The 13,913-nt window shown below is 37.2% G+C and overlaps 1 long non-coding RNA gene and 1 other non-coding gene across 2 annotated transcripts; both read right to left on the bottom strand.

Moving 5' to 3' along the window:
- Positions 1–2,089: 2,089 nt before the first annotated feature.
- TRNAE-UUC (transfer RNA glutamic acid (anticodon UUC)) lies at positions 2,090–2,161 on the bottom strand. The gene has a single exon. It is a non-coding gene; the product is annotated as a tRNA-Glu (tRNA).
- A 10,979-nt stretch (positions 2,162–13,140) lies between these two features.
- Positions 13,141–13,589, bottom strand: LOC136232720 (uncharacterized). Its single transcript, XR_010690578.1, has 3 exons — positions 13,458–13,589; positions 13,254–13,382; positions 13,141–13,161 (listed from the first exon to the last, which is right to left on the bottom strand). It is a non-coding gene; the product is annotated as an uncharacterized lncRNA (long non-coding RNA).
- Positions 13,590–13,913: the final 324 nt, after the last annotated feature.

Genomic DNA, 13,913 nt, shown 5'->3' with positions numbered 1-13,913 from the left:
AATAGGTTAAATCATAAAGATTAATATTATTAGGCTATAAACCATATGCCTTTTAAAAAAAATATCATATTCATCTACTTGTAGATCGATGATGGAATCATAAGATTTTTTTTCCAGAACACGAGGTTGTAAATTAGATATAAACTTTCTATGTAATTTAGACCTAGTTGTTTCCTTACGTATCACTCATTTTTTTCAAACTCTAACTTTAACATTAGAGTCGGGTGGCTGGTCATCAATCCATCTTTTTTTATTTGTCTAATCTCTGAATTGATAAAAATAGGTTTAATATATTATTTGCTTCTTAAACTTGTTTAAAAAGATTAATTGACTCATGGACTTTAAAAATGTCCCAAAAGCTCCATCAACTTAGATAAAATGTTCTGACAACCCTCCAACTTGTGTAAAATGCAGTTAATTAATCATTCGGTTGTAAAAAAATATAAGTTATGCGCGGAATGTATGTTGCAAGCGTCTTGAAAAAGTAAAACAACCAATGTCGGGGTATGTGGTTCTAATATTAGAGAAAACATGTTTATAATTGAGCAAGTGAGAACTTCTTGTTTAATATGTTTTAATCTATTATGTGAAGTATGTAATTAGGGCTGTAGGTAAGCCGAGCCGCTCATGAGCGGCTCGGTGCTCGGTTTGATAAAAGCTTGGTTCGATTTGTAAATAAGCCGTTCGTGAGCACGATTTACTGAACGAGCCGAGCTTGAGCAGGCCAAAGTTCGACTCGAAAGCTCGCGATCAGGCTCGATTGAATATTTATGAACAAATTTTAATTTTGTAGAAAACTATATAGTTTTGTGTTAGTTCACAAATATCTAAACTTAGTTTTAGGCTTGGAACAAGCTCGAAGCTCGGCTCGAGCTTGTTTATTTTCTAATGAGCTGAGCCGAGCTTGAGCAAGTCAAAGCTCGGCTCGGGCTCGAGCTCGTTAATTTTATAGCGAGCCGAGTTTGAGCAGGCCAAAGCTCAGCTCGGCTCGGGCTCGAGCTCGTTAATTTTATAGCGAGCCGAGTTTGAGCAGGCCAAAGCTCAGCTCGGCTCGACTCGATTACATCCCTATATGTAATGACATTTTAAAACGTGTGCAACACACATTCTATTGTAACATATTTTTTTACCGAGTGATTAATTGATTAAATTTTAAGTAAAATGAAAGGGTTATCGGAATATTTTAAACAAATTAGAGGGGCTATCAAAATATTTGTTTGCAAATATCCTCTCTCTCCCGAGCCAAAAATTGGATTTATGAAAAATGGACCTGAGAACGTCGAGGAAATCGAATAACTACAGTTCCTATTTACACTAATTGAAATTCATCTTCAAAAACTAACCGATTTAATCAATATATATAAAAAAAAATTCATTCAAAATGTGCTAAACGGGTGATTCACACCATTCTGCCTAGGTAGAAACGGATGAACTATCCGTTTCTGCCTAGGCGAAAACGGGCGGATCACCCGTTTCTATCTAGGCAGAAACGAGTGGAAACGGGTGATCCACCCGTTTCCATCTAGGAAGAAACGGGTGATCCACCCGTTTTCGCCTAGGCAGAAACGGATAGTTCATCTGTTTCTACCTAGGCGAAATGGTGTGAATCACCCGTTTAGTATATTTTGGATGATTTTTTTTTCCGAATCCGGAGATGAAACTCGTGTTTTTAATTTGATTTTCAAATAAAAATACTTATCCAGTGAATTATTAGTCTTTTTCCTTTACCATGTTTAAGTCCCATGAATGTTGTTCGGGTTTTTGAATTTCGAAGAAATTTGAAAGAATTTCAGTTTTTGAGTTTAAAAAATAAAACGATAAAAGTGCCAAAAAAAAAACGATAATAAATAATTTGGAAGCGATAAATAGAAATCTACTAAATTTACTACCAGCAAAATGAGAATTACCCGGAGATTAGAATACCAATCAACCTTTTAAAAGATTTTAAGGGCGGATGATGTATTAATCCATAAAAAGATTAAGGGCGGGCCATAAAATACATTAACGATCAACAAAAACAAATAATTTTGGCGGTCCATAATTCATAATCAACAAAAACAAATAAAAAAATTAATTTTTTGACAAAATGTTCCGATGCCGGGAATTGAACCCGGGTCCCCTGGGTGAAAACCAGATATCCTAACCGCTGGACGACATCGGATTTCTTGGAAGGTATAAATTTTAAATATATTTAACGTTTTATTTTAATAGTCTTGTTGGGCCACCACTGCAATGGATATAATTAGATGCGATGCGAGATAGCTTTTCCTGAAAAATCAAACAAATTGACGTGAATGATTAAAAAAAAGTAATATATAAAAACAAATTCACTATGCACTCAATTCATTTAGAGGCTATAAAAACGTATACATGATTTGACTATACGATATAAAATTAATATATAATTTTCGTATTTGAATTTAGTTTAGTAAATAATGTGTCATTTTTTTTATTGACATGTCATTTTTTTTGGGTTGGATTAGGATCGATATGTTAACTCCAAAATGACACGAAACGATACAAATATTTAAAATCATTGTTATATTTTGTCATGTTTTTACTTATCACATTTATTAATAAAAGGTGATAAAATTACAATTATTACTTGTAAAAATGACTCGAACCTCCTATACTATTATAACCACACTCTATGACCCGCAACATGATATTACCGAACTATTGGATGATTAATGTGTTCACATATTAATCTAAAAATGATATAAAATATTTGAAAATATTATCCTCCTTTACTTTTAAAGAGATAAATTACACCAATGGCCATTGAACTTTATCAATTTTCACGGTATGGATGCTGAATTTCAAAATGTAACATAAAAACCTCGAATTTTACACTTTATTAAACTTGTGGCCCTAAACTTCAATCAACGTCGCAAAATGATCGTTGACTGCTTCAAAATAAACAATTCTAAGAATTAATGATATTCTAAACAACTTTAATTCTTGAAACTTTTCATTTTGAGGTAATTTGGGTGTTGTTTGGAGGGGAGAGAAAGATCAAAAAATTGTGATTTTTGGAAAATAAATTGTGGTTTCATGGTAAATATCATTTTCAACCACTGTAATTCTTGAATGTTTTTATGTTGAGGTCGTTAAAGATCATTTTGAGGAGTTAGTTAAATTTTAGTGGTCACGCGTGTAACGAAGTGTAAAGTTTAGTAGCTTTTATGTTACATTTTGAAGTTCAGTTACCATACCATTAAAATTGGTAAAATTGAGTAGTCATAGGTGTAATTTACCTATTTTTAAAGTCACAATTAATATACACACGTGTATAGTAAAATTATATGTGATCCGAAAACACCACATGGAATCGACATGAACTCGATTATGCTAATACGATTATAACACGTAAGTTTTTAAATTGTATTAAACTTGACTTATTTTGATACTAATCCGAAATGGACACGATACATCTACCTCTAAATTCATTTCGAGGCTTTGCCTTTTATACTTCAATATGCAAGGTATTATCGTCCTTATGGATGCTCTCATCTAGGGCTCTAAATGAGCCGAGCCGCTCGGCTCGATAAAAGCTCGGTTCGACTCGATTTGTAAACGAGCCGCTCATGAGCACGATTTACTGGTTCATTTTTCGTTTTTTCCTCACTTTTCCTCTTTTTCCTCTTTTCTCATTTTTTGTGGTTTTCAAGTTTTTCCGCCTTTTTCCGTTTTCCGATTTTCGCGTTTTTTTTTTGCATTTTTTCTATGTTTTCGTGTTTTTTCACCTTTTTCTCCTTTTTTGATTTTTCCCGTATTTCGCCATTAGTAATAAAAATATAAAGATTAGTCGTAATAGGGATCCGTGCCTCTTTTGTTCGTAATGTTTATTACATAAATTTACAAAGAAAAATGAAATGATGTATTTGTAATTCTATTACGACAAAAATAATATGACTAACTAAACATAATAATGAACATTCAATTAGAACGCTCATTACAACGTACCAAACGAGGCCTAAATTTTGGTTGTACCAAAAAAAACCATCCATCATCACCATCATATAGAATCTGATTCTTCTGTCTTACTCCCACCATTATTGCTGTGTAGGTTCAATATTTCATCATGATCAACAAGATCTTGATATTCACGTGAGGTTCATAAGTGTTAAAAAAATTGACTTTTGTGATTATTTTTAAAATTGAAATTTAAAAATACAATGCATAAATGAAGTTTCGAATAATATATAATATATTATTATATTTTTTTTTAAATAGTAATATGTTCTTATATTATATTTTATAGGATTTTTTACTGATAGATTATAAGTTGGGAAAATTACACAGAAGTTCATGTTTTAACAATTATTTACAATTATATCAAGTCATAATTTTAGATTATGTCAAACTTGTAAAATCAGTACTTTTAATATATTTTAAGGACTAAAATTTATAAATTAGAAGTCTAAAATATATTTTTTAGGGTTTATAATTTATGAATTAGAGACTAGAATTTTTAAACTATGATGTAAAATCATAATATATAAGGAATAATGACATATTAAGAATTAAGTTTCGCAATATAATTTATTTATAATTTTATACTTAATTATGATATTCATGTATTTGACCCTTATAAGTTCAATATGATTAAACAATCAATCGAAAATTAATGTTGAAAGTAAATCATATGAAATGATTGTGTTACCAATCAGAACTTTTATCTCACATTGCTAAAACTTGGGGGAGCAAATGATTTATAAGTTATTGCTAAGGGTGATAATGGGCAGGGGATTATCTGAAAACCGTGAGTATCTGAATCGATAAGAATAGGGAATAATCGTAAAAATTGATGATGGGGATGGAGATAGGGAATCTTTTTTCCCCGAAACCTAAATGGGGATGGGGATGGAGATTGCTATATCTGCCCGTGGAGATCCCTACCCGTTACCGCGTAAATTCCCGTGGGAATCCCCGAAAAAATTATTAATTTTAATTTTAAACCATTATTTTTATACCAATGTATCATAATAAAAATGTACAGAGACAATATAACCAGCAATTGCTGGTTATAGATTTCTGTAACTAGTTTGTTGGTTACAGATCAAAAGTAACCAACAAAATGGTTACAGATTAATCTGTAACCAGTTTGTTGGTTACTCTGTAATATAACCAGTATAATATTAAATGTTTTTTGTTATTTTTTTTAAATATTATAATTAAATTTTTGTATATATAAAAATTAATATTATTAATTTATTGGGTATGGGGATTCTCCGAAACCGTATGGGAGGGGATGAGGATGAAAAATTCCCGAATCATTTAATGGGATTCTCCGAAACTTTACCGTAAACATTTGGGGATGGAGTGGTAAATGCATAACAGTACCCGCCCCACACCGTTGCCACCCCTAGTTATTGCACTTTATGTTGGATACAATTGAATAAAATTATGAAATTAATTTAAATACCAATAAACACATCCCTTCATCAATAGTTGTGTTCGTTCGTGAACAATCGTGTCCATTTATGAACAGTCGTGTCCGTTCGTTCCACATCCCCGTCCCTGCAAGGAATCACGATTTATATATATTTTTTTTAAATTAGTATATATTTCTTTTCTTTTTTCCTTTCTAATTATAAGTTTTGTTTGAAAGAATGACATAGATACTATGCATTTAGTTTAGGTTAGGTTAGAAAAAATATCCATTTAGTTCTTGGTTAATATTTTCTTTATCTAATTATATTTTTATTTATTGATTCCTTTCGGATTTTGCTTTGGGACAATTACAAAACTAGCACATTTTTGGGGGTTAGTTTTCATTTCTAACACACTTTCAAAATCTCACCAAAACTAACACATTTCATTAACTAATTTCCAACCTTACCCTCATCTCTAACCTTTTAATAACGTTGTCTTCCCCCCATTTTTCTCTTTTCATCCCGCTCTCTCTCTCTCTCTGTGTCTCTCTCTCTCTAAAGAACGAGATCAATTTACAGCTAACGATCAACAATCAATCCAACCCACAGTGTGTGCTTCAAGATTTTATACACAATCATGTAAGTTTTTCATTTATTTACAATATTTAAAGCTTCGTCCTCATATTTAGAGCTTCGTCCTATTCATTGTTGATGTATCGGTTTGTTTCTTTGAAACCCAATGTATATCGTTGTTGTCGTCTATTCATGTTATTACTGTTCGTGCGAAACCCTAAAATGAGTGACATTATTGTAAGAAGATGCATTTGATTTGGAACTTCAATCTGCGATTTTCTCGACAGTGTCGATTATTGTCGATACTGTCGATATGAATGTCGATACAAGATTCATATCGACATACAGAGATGTGTGATTTTCCATTCTAAATCATAAAATTCAAACACAAAGCACATAAAACATAACCATAATTTTCATATTATATATTAAAAAGGAAAGAAATACATAAAACATTAAAAAACGAAAAAAACAGAGTAACAAACACAAAACACATAAACAAAAAAAAAGAATCAAACACAGAACAACTAATATAAGTACGTAAATATTAAAAACAAAACAAAAAAAAACACAATTATTGGTACTCAGGACCCATTAACACCTCAGCGTAGTCCTTCTTGGACTTCTCCAAGTCCCGCTTGAGGCGCCTTACTGTCCTCCTGAGCCGCCTGTTTTGGGCCATGACTGACTCCAGAAGGTCAGAGGTCTCTTCTGCAGCCCAAGACATGGTTTGTGCCATGCCCCTCATGAACCTGATGATTTCGTCCGTGTCTCCATCACGGAACGAGAGGATGAAAGAAGCCATGAGTTCTTCGAACTCAGGCATAGGATGAGGTGGTGGTGGTGGTGGTGGTGGCGACTGTGGTGATCCCGGTGGTGACGCTGCCATTGTTTTTGGATAAACTTGAGAATTGAAGAGTTTACTAGAATGAATAATAAAGTATGAACAAGTAATGAGTCTATTTATAGATGAAGGAATTGTAATATGCACGGGGAATCTCAACAGACTATAGAGTGATATTCGAATAAGAGTGAAAGTCAAATTAATCATTACCTGCATTTAATGCTCACTAATAGAGTATTCTAGAAAAACGTCTATTCATATTCCGTCGATATACGTCGATATATAAGCCGTATCGACATTCATACCGATAATACTTTGCAGATACGTGCCGATAGGTGTCGAAATCTATGTTGTATCGGCATATATCGACGTATTTAATGCTTAGCGTGATAGTCAAAGTGATCATTACATGCATTTAAGGCACCGCTTAACAGATCATTCTAGAAAAACGGCTATTCATATTCCGTCGATATATGTCGATATATGAGCCGTATCGACGTATATGCGCCGATATGTGTCTATATGCAAGTTGCATCGACATATATCGGCATATCTCATAGTTTGAAGTGTGAATACCAATAATATATAATTTTCGTTAACTTTCTTCGTTTAGTTACAATAATATAATATATAATTTACTTATGTGTTTATGGTAATGCAGAAATATGTCCACCCCGAATATTTGTCTGTGTATGGTTTCGTGGGATGGAGAATGGAAAAAAGAGGGGCCCATGGACACTATGATATACGTTGGTGGTCAATCTAAGGTGCTCCATTTTTCAACCCCAACTGATTACCAAACTTTGAGAGATAGAATTCACGCTTCCCTGAATGTTGATGCAACCTGTTTTGACATACAAATGGCAATGCACACAACATACGGTCCAAATAAACTTTTTGGACGATTAGCACAAATTGTGGATGACAGTGATATAGCTGGTTTCGTTGAGTTTTGTAGATGGAATAAACCCGATGTGATGCCATTATATGTGACTATGACTTCTCGAACAAGTGTTGCGGAAGTAAGGCGACCAATGGTTGCTGAAGTGAGGCGTCAAAATGTTGCGGAAGTAAAACGTCCAATTGGTGCAGAAGTAAGACGACCAACTGTTGGTGAATTCAGTCCACAAAATGTTGCTGAAGCAGAGGCACCCAGAATAAGTTATTGTGTGCCTAACATAGAAATTGAGACTCGTGGTCCGGCAAAACATGTCATGAATCCATATACCCAATCTCCTCTTGGGCTAGACGATATTACATTGGATCACAATTATGGGTATGATAATGTAGTGCACGGGGATGATCAAGGATATGGTAATGGATGTGATAACGATGACCATGGATACGATAACGACTACAATGGATTTGACAATGATGATAACGTATATGATAACGATCATCGCCAAAGATCCGTTTCAGAACCATCGATTGATAATGTTCAACCAAGTTTGCATGAGATTGATGATGATGCAAGAATGAGAAGGAGAACGGATCCATTTCGTTTTGTTCCACAAGTACCAGAGGATGTAGACATTCCGATCAAAAGTACAGGTTATTCCGGGGGTGATGGGTTGAAGGCGCATGATATGTTCAAAAGCAAACGAGAACTGCAAGATGCACTTGGGAGATATTCAATTGATAATATGTTCGAATGGAAGGTGCACAGATCAACTAAGTCCTTGTTTGAGGTCCGATGCAAGCATGTTGACACATGCAAGTGGCGGGCTAGAGGTGGAGTCATACTCGGTTCAGATATGTTCATACTTCGGAGAATTGACAGTATGGATAGTCACACTTGTGATAGGGGTGGACAACTATTGCCACATCACAGGCAAGCGGGGAAACGAGTAGCAGGTATCATACTTAGTGAGAAGTTAGATATGGAGAATCGGGTGTACCGTCCAAGTCACATCATTTGGGAGATTGAAAAATTATTTTCAATCAATTTATCTTACATGCAAGCTTGGAGAGCAAGATGTTGGGCGGTAGATAGCACGAGTGGTACACCTGAAGAATCGTACATGTTGTTACCTGATTATTGTGAGACACTGAAATTTGTTAATCCAGGTACGGTGACACATATTGAAACTGACGATGAAGATAATTTCAAATTCTTCTTCATGGCCATTGGTGCTTCAATCCGGGGTTTTAAGACACATATTCGCCCCGTTATATGTGTAGATGGAACACACTTAAAGGTTAAGTATGGCGGGGTACTTTATGTTGCGGTTGGAAAGGATGGTAATAATCAAATTTACCCTCTTGCATTCGGAATTGGGCCGAATGAATGTAATGAATCATGGGCTTATTTCTTCACCAGGTTGAAAGAATGTATTGGTGAAGTTGAAGACCTCGTCATAATATCAGATAGGAACAAGAGCATTGATTATGCAGTCAATATGGTGTATCCAAATGCGGTACATGGAAGTTGTGCTCAGCATTTGAAACAGAATGTGAAGGCTAAGTTTGGGGGCGGGAAAAAGTTAGACATAGCGTATTGGCAAGTTGTAAAAGCATGGCGGACCTCTGATTTCCAGGAAAGATTCGCTAGACTTCGTAGTATAAGTCCGGGGGCAGCAGACTATCTAGAGGAAGCTCATCGAGAGAAATGGACACGTGCGTACTTCTGCACACGTCGGTATAACATTATGACGACAAACATATCAGAATCATTCAACGCAAGAATGGGAGATGGTAGACGTCTACCGATCACATTGTTGGTTGAGTATATAAGGACAATCCTCCAAGCATGGTTTCATGAGAGGCACACAAAAGCAGGTATGATATTAGGACCTCGTCTATGGTATAATAGTAATAGTTCTTATGTACTCACATATTGAAAATGTTTTTGCAGGGGAACGGGAGACATATTTGTCCACATTTTATAACGAGAAGATGCATAAACATGTCAATAAGTCCGTTCAGTGTTCATATAAGCCCATTGATGCACACAATTTTGAAATCGGCGATCGAGGTAAGGGTGGGATAGTGAATCTGCGCGCGGGAACATGCACGTGTAGGAAATGGCAATTGTCACAATTTCCATGCAGACATGTATGTAAGATTGCATCCATGCATCGATTAGAGAATGCATATGCGTGGGTGCATCGATACTACAAAAATGAGACTGTACGATTATCGTACCATGAACCCATACATCCACTAGGCCACCGGTCTGAATGGAAAGTTTGTGATCCTCCTAGGCGGGTGCTTCCTCCTAAAAAGGCTGCGCCTAGGGTGGGACGTCCGAGAAATCAAAGCCGAATACCGTCAAGGGGCGAGGAGGTAACTCCGACAAGGTGCACCAGATGCGAGCAAACTGGTCATAATCGAGCGACTTGTACTAGTATGTTATGAGTTCCATCTCGGCTTCCACCAATAATATCGAGTGAAGCAAGCTGTTCTAAAAACTCTGCTGGCAAATAGTGTACTCTATCTTATGTATTGTTACTTTGTATTCATAATTTGTGTATTGATAATGAGTATTGATAAATTGTGTACTTTTTTCCATCGTAATTAACGGATTAAGAGTTCGTGCCTTTTGAATCAGGCGTATATACCCGTCGATATGAACCCATATCGACCTTGAACACGCCGATATGAACCCATATCGACCTTGTACACGCCGATATGTTTCCATATCGGCCTTGTACACGCCGATATGTTTCCATATCGGCTATGTCCACGCCTTCCATGACCCCATATGTCCCTATGTAATCGCCGATATGTTTCCATATCGGCCTTGTACACGCCGATATGGTCCCATATGTCCCAATACATTTATAAGTTACCAACAAGAAGATGTCACCAATAATATACATTTATAAGTTACCAACAAACGTTTACATGTTAAAATAGATTACAAGCCAAGCAAATTAGGCATTGGAATAAGATCATTCTGGTCCAACAATCTTTGGTTGAAGAGTTCCAAGCACACCCGCAGCCTATAGAAATGTCCATCAAACCCAGAGAATCCATAATCCGTACATAATGGCCCTTTTTCAACATAATGCTGAGCAAACAAGCATAGGAAGACACCACAATCATTGGATTTACGCAGCTGTTGTGGGCACCCGCGAGCCCTCTCCCACTTTATCAATCGATTACCGTTGTCAGGCCGCCCACTTTTCTTCCAAAACTCGGCCTCTTCCATTGCTCTTGTCATGATACGAAACCGGGGTTCAAGCCATTTGTCTATTGATTCATTGGATGCATTTGACTCCAGACTATCATAGAACTCCATCCTCATTTCTTCCACGTAGAACACACCGAGTAACCAGTGTTCTCCTTTATAGTTGATGGGTATTAGCACATGTTTAACATCATACCAGGGCCGACTGTGAAACTCTTTCATCCCAGTGATTCGTTGCACAAACATCTTGGATTGTCCCCATTTGCCGGGTTTGTCATAATTCTTGGTCATATTTGCAAACTCCATAAAGTCAAAGAAATTTGAGTCGATGGCAGTCCAATCCTGACTTTGATGGACGTATTTACCGTTTAATAACCACAAAAATGCATTTACAAGCTGCAACACATATGCACAAATAAGTTCAAACACAACACATACAAAGTGAAGAATATAAACCAACAACTTGGAAAGTGACCAATATCTTACTTGACTGTCTATATACTTTCCAGTTATCTCTGCCTCTTCAAACCACGATACAGTCTGACCCCAATCGGTTCCACCTAACGTCCTCAGCTGATCGCGGGGGGTATTCTTCTTCCAATCGTCATATGATTCTAGAAGGTGTCCTTTTATACGATCGCGACCATCGTGTTGTTCCACGGGGTACTTTGCTTCATCATCATCATCAAAGTGATATTCCATCCGAGGATCAGTGAATGGTGACTTAACGTCTTTCCCACGTTTCTTTTCTCGCTGGGGTCTACCTTTTACGTCTTCCTCCTTGATGTTTACATCCCTTCCTCTCCCTCTCCCTCTTCTTCCTCCTCTTGTCCCTCTTCCTCCCATTCCATCCCTTCCTCCTGCATCCCTTACCCCCCCTCCTCTCCCTTACCCCCCCTCCTCTTCCACCTCCTCTTCCTCCTCCTCCTCTTCCTCCTCTATTACCCTGCCCTTCCTCCTAATGTTTAACCTCGATAGTCAAATCTTCTATTTCTCCTTTGTCTTCACGTATAGGTAAAGACGATTGGACAACTTGGTTAACCAGAAGAGTAAGCTGTCCATGATCGATCTCAGCATCATGGCCGTCATGGCTCTCATCCTGTTAAAACACCAAATAGAGACACAGATTATGTCATTGTGAATTCAGTTAAAAGCACCACCTTAAACGTTAAAAACAAACTTACATCAATCATTATAACAATTTCCCTCTCCTACTGCTTCTTCTCCCTTTCCTCATGTTCTTTCTTAGCCCTCTCCTCCTGATCTTTCTTCTCTCTTTCCTCCTGTTCTTTCTTAGCCCTCTCCTCCTGATCTTTCTTCTCCTTCTCCTCCTGCTCTTTCTTAGCCCTCTCCTCCTGCTGCTTCTCCTTCTCCTCATGCTCTTTCTTCTCCATCTCCTTCTGCTGCTTCTCCCTTTCATCCTGTTCTTTTTTAGCCCTCTCCTCCTGATCTTTCTTCTCCTTCTCCTCCTGCTCTTTCTTCTCCATCTCCTCCTGCTGCTTCTTCTCCCTTTCCATCTGTTCTTTCTTAGCCCTCTCCTCCTGCTCTTTCTTCTCCTTCTCCTCCTGATCTTTTTTCTCCTTCTCCTCCTGATCTATCTTCTCCTCATTTTCTCTATTCTCCCTCTCCTCCTGAACAGTTTGGTCATCCAGACCTTGTCCTCCAATCCCCATATCATACATATCAACGTCGCGTTGTGACTTCAGTTCCTGCACATCACGTTCTACAACGGACAATCTATTTACAAGGGCATTCAGTTTCCTATCTTGCTGACCAAACTGTTCAGTTATCATCTTCTCCTGCTCAGCAAACTTGGCATTCATCTTCTTCTCGTGCTCATCAAACATCCTCCTCAGTACTCGTTCAAAACCAGAGTGTTTCTTCTTATGGACAGGTACTCTAGGTGAGACAATGAAGGCATTTTCATCATTATCAGTATCAGATTCACTGCCATCCTCTACATCAACATATCCGCCTTCATATGTACCCAATCCCTCATGTTCCTCCTTTTCCATAGCTTCATCCTCTTGCTCCTCTTTCCCCTCTTCTTCCACCTCCTTCCCCTTTGCAACCTCTTGCCCTTTTTCCTCCTCTTGCACCTTTTCCAAATCGGCAAAGACATGGTCATAATTACAATGCAGACCATCCACATGGTTTACTAGATGATCATACCATGAGCTTTCTTTCTCGGTGTCTTCAGCTGTAAGTTTTATGGCATTTGGTTTTACACCCGACTAAAAATACAATACAAATGTACAAATAAACAAATCAGTCAGATGTATAGCACAATAGTGACACATATAGGCACAATGCTTGGTCAACTTACTTCAAAAATGGTTAGGACTTTGGGCAATTTAGCGATAGCGGTCTTTTTCCATCGTAGCCATCGTGGGATGCGAGTGCCTTTCTTCTCATACCATGTCCGGGTGGCATCCCATACTTCCAACAACCAAGCCTGCAACAAAGGTCCAATTCATTATTTATGCCTATGACCAACATTTCTAGTATACAGAATATACACACATCATACCTGAAATACGTATGCAAAACCATATAGGTTGTATGAGACACGGTTAATCCTTAAATTCTCCCTATAAGCGATCAATTGATCAATTCGGTCTTTTCCACCATCTATTCCATTAACAAGAGACCTGTAGGTCACATCCTAGCCACAAACACCCCACGGGAACTCGTTAAACAATCTTGGAAATTCAGCAAGTTCCAACACCCAACGAAGAACTTTTTTTTCGCGAGTGTTATCCAACACATAGCCAATGGCAAAATACAACATGGCAAATGAAACTGCATCCTGGTCAGACTGATCCTTCCAAACAGTTTGCAGCATAATTGTTTCCACGTCTTTATAGGATGGTGTAGGGATGCCTGGAAAAAACTTATTCCTAAATCTATATGGCTTCTTTATCCCACTGAACCTTTCCAGAAATGCTTCCATGTCCCCAAACCGTAACCCACTTAGGAGTCCAAA

The sequence above is a fragment of the Euphorbia lathyris genome, chromosome 6 (genome assembly GCF_963576675.1).
Source record: "Euphorbia lathyris chromosome 6, ddEupLath1.1, whole genome shotgun sequence".
NCBI classification, from domain to species: Eukaryota; Viridiplantae; Streptophyta; class Magnoliopsida; order Malpighiales; family Euphorbiaceae; genus Euphorbia; species Euphorbia lathyris.
The sequence above is the reverse complement of the archived record's forward strand: the minus strand, read 5'-3'. Positions and strand labels throughout refer to the sequence as shown.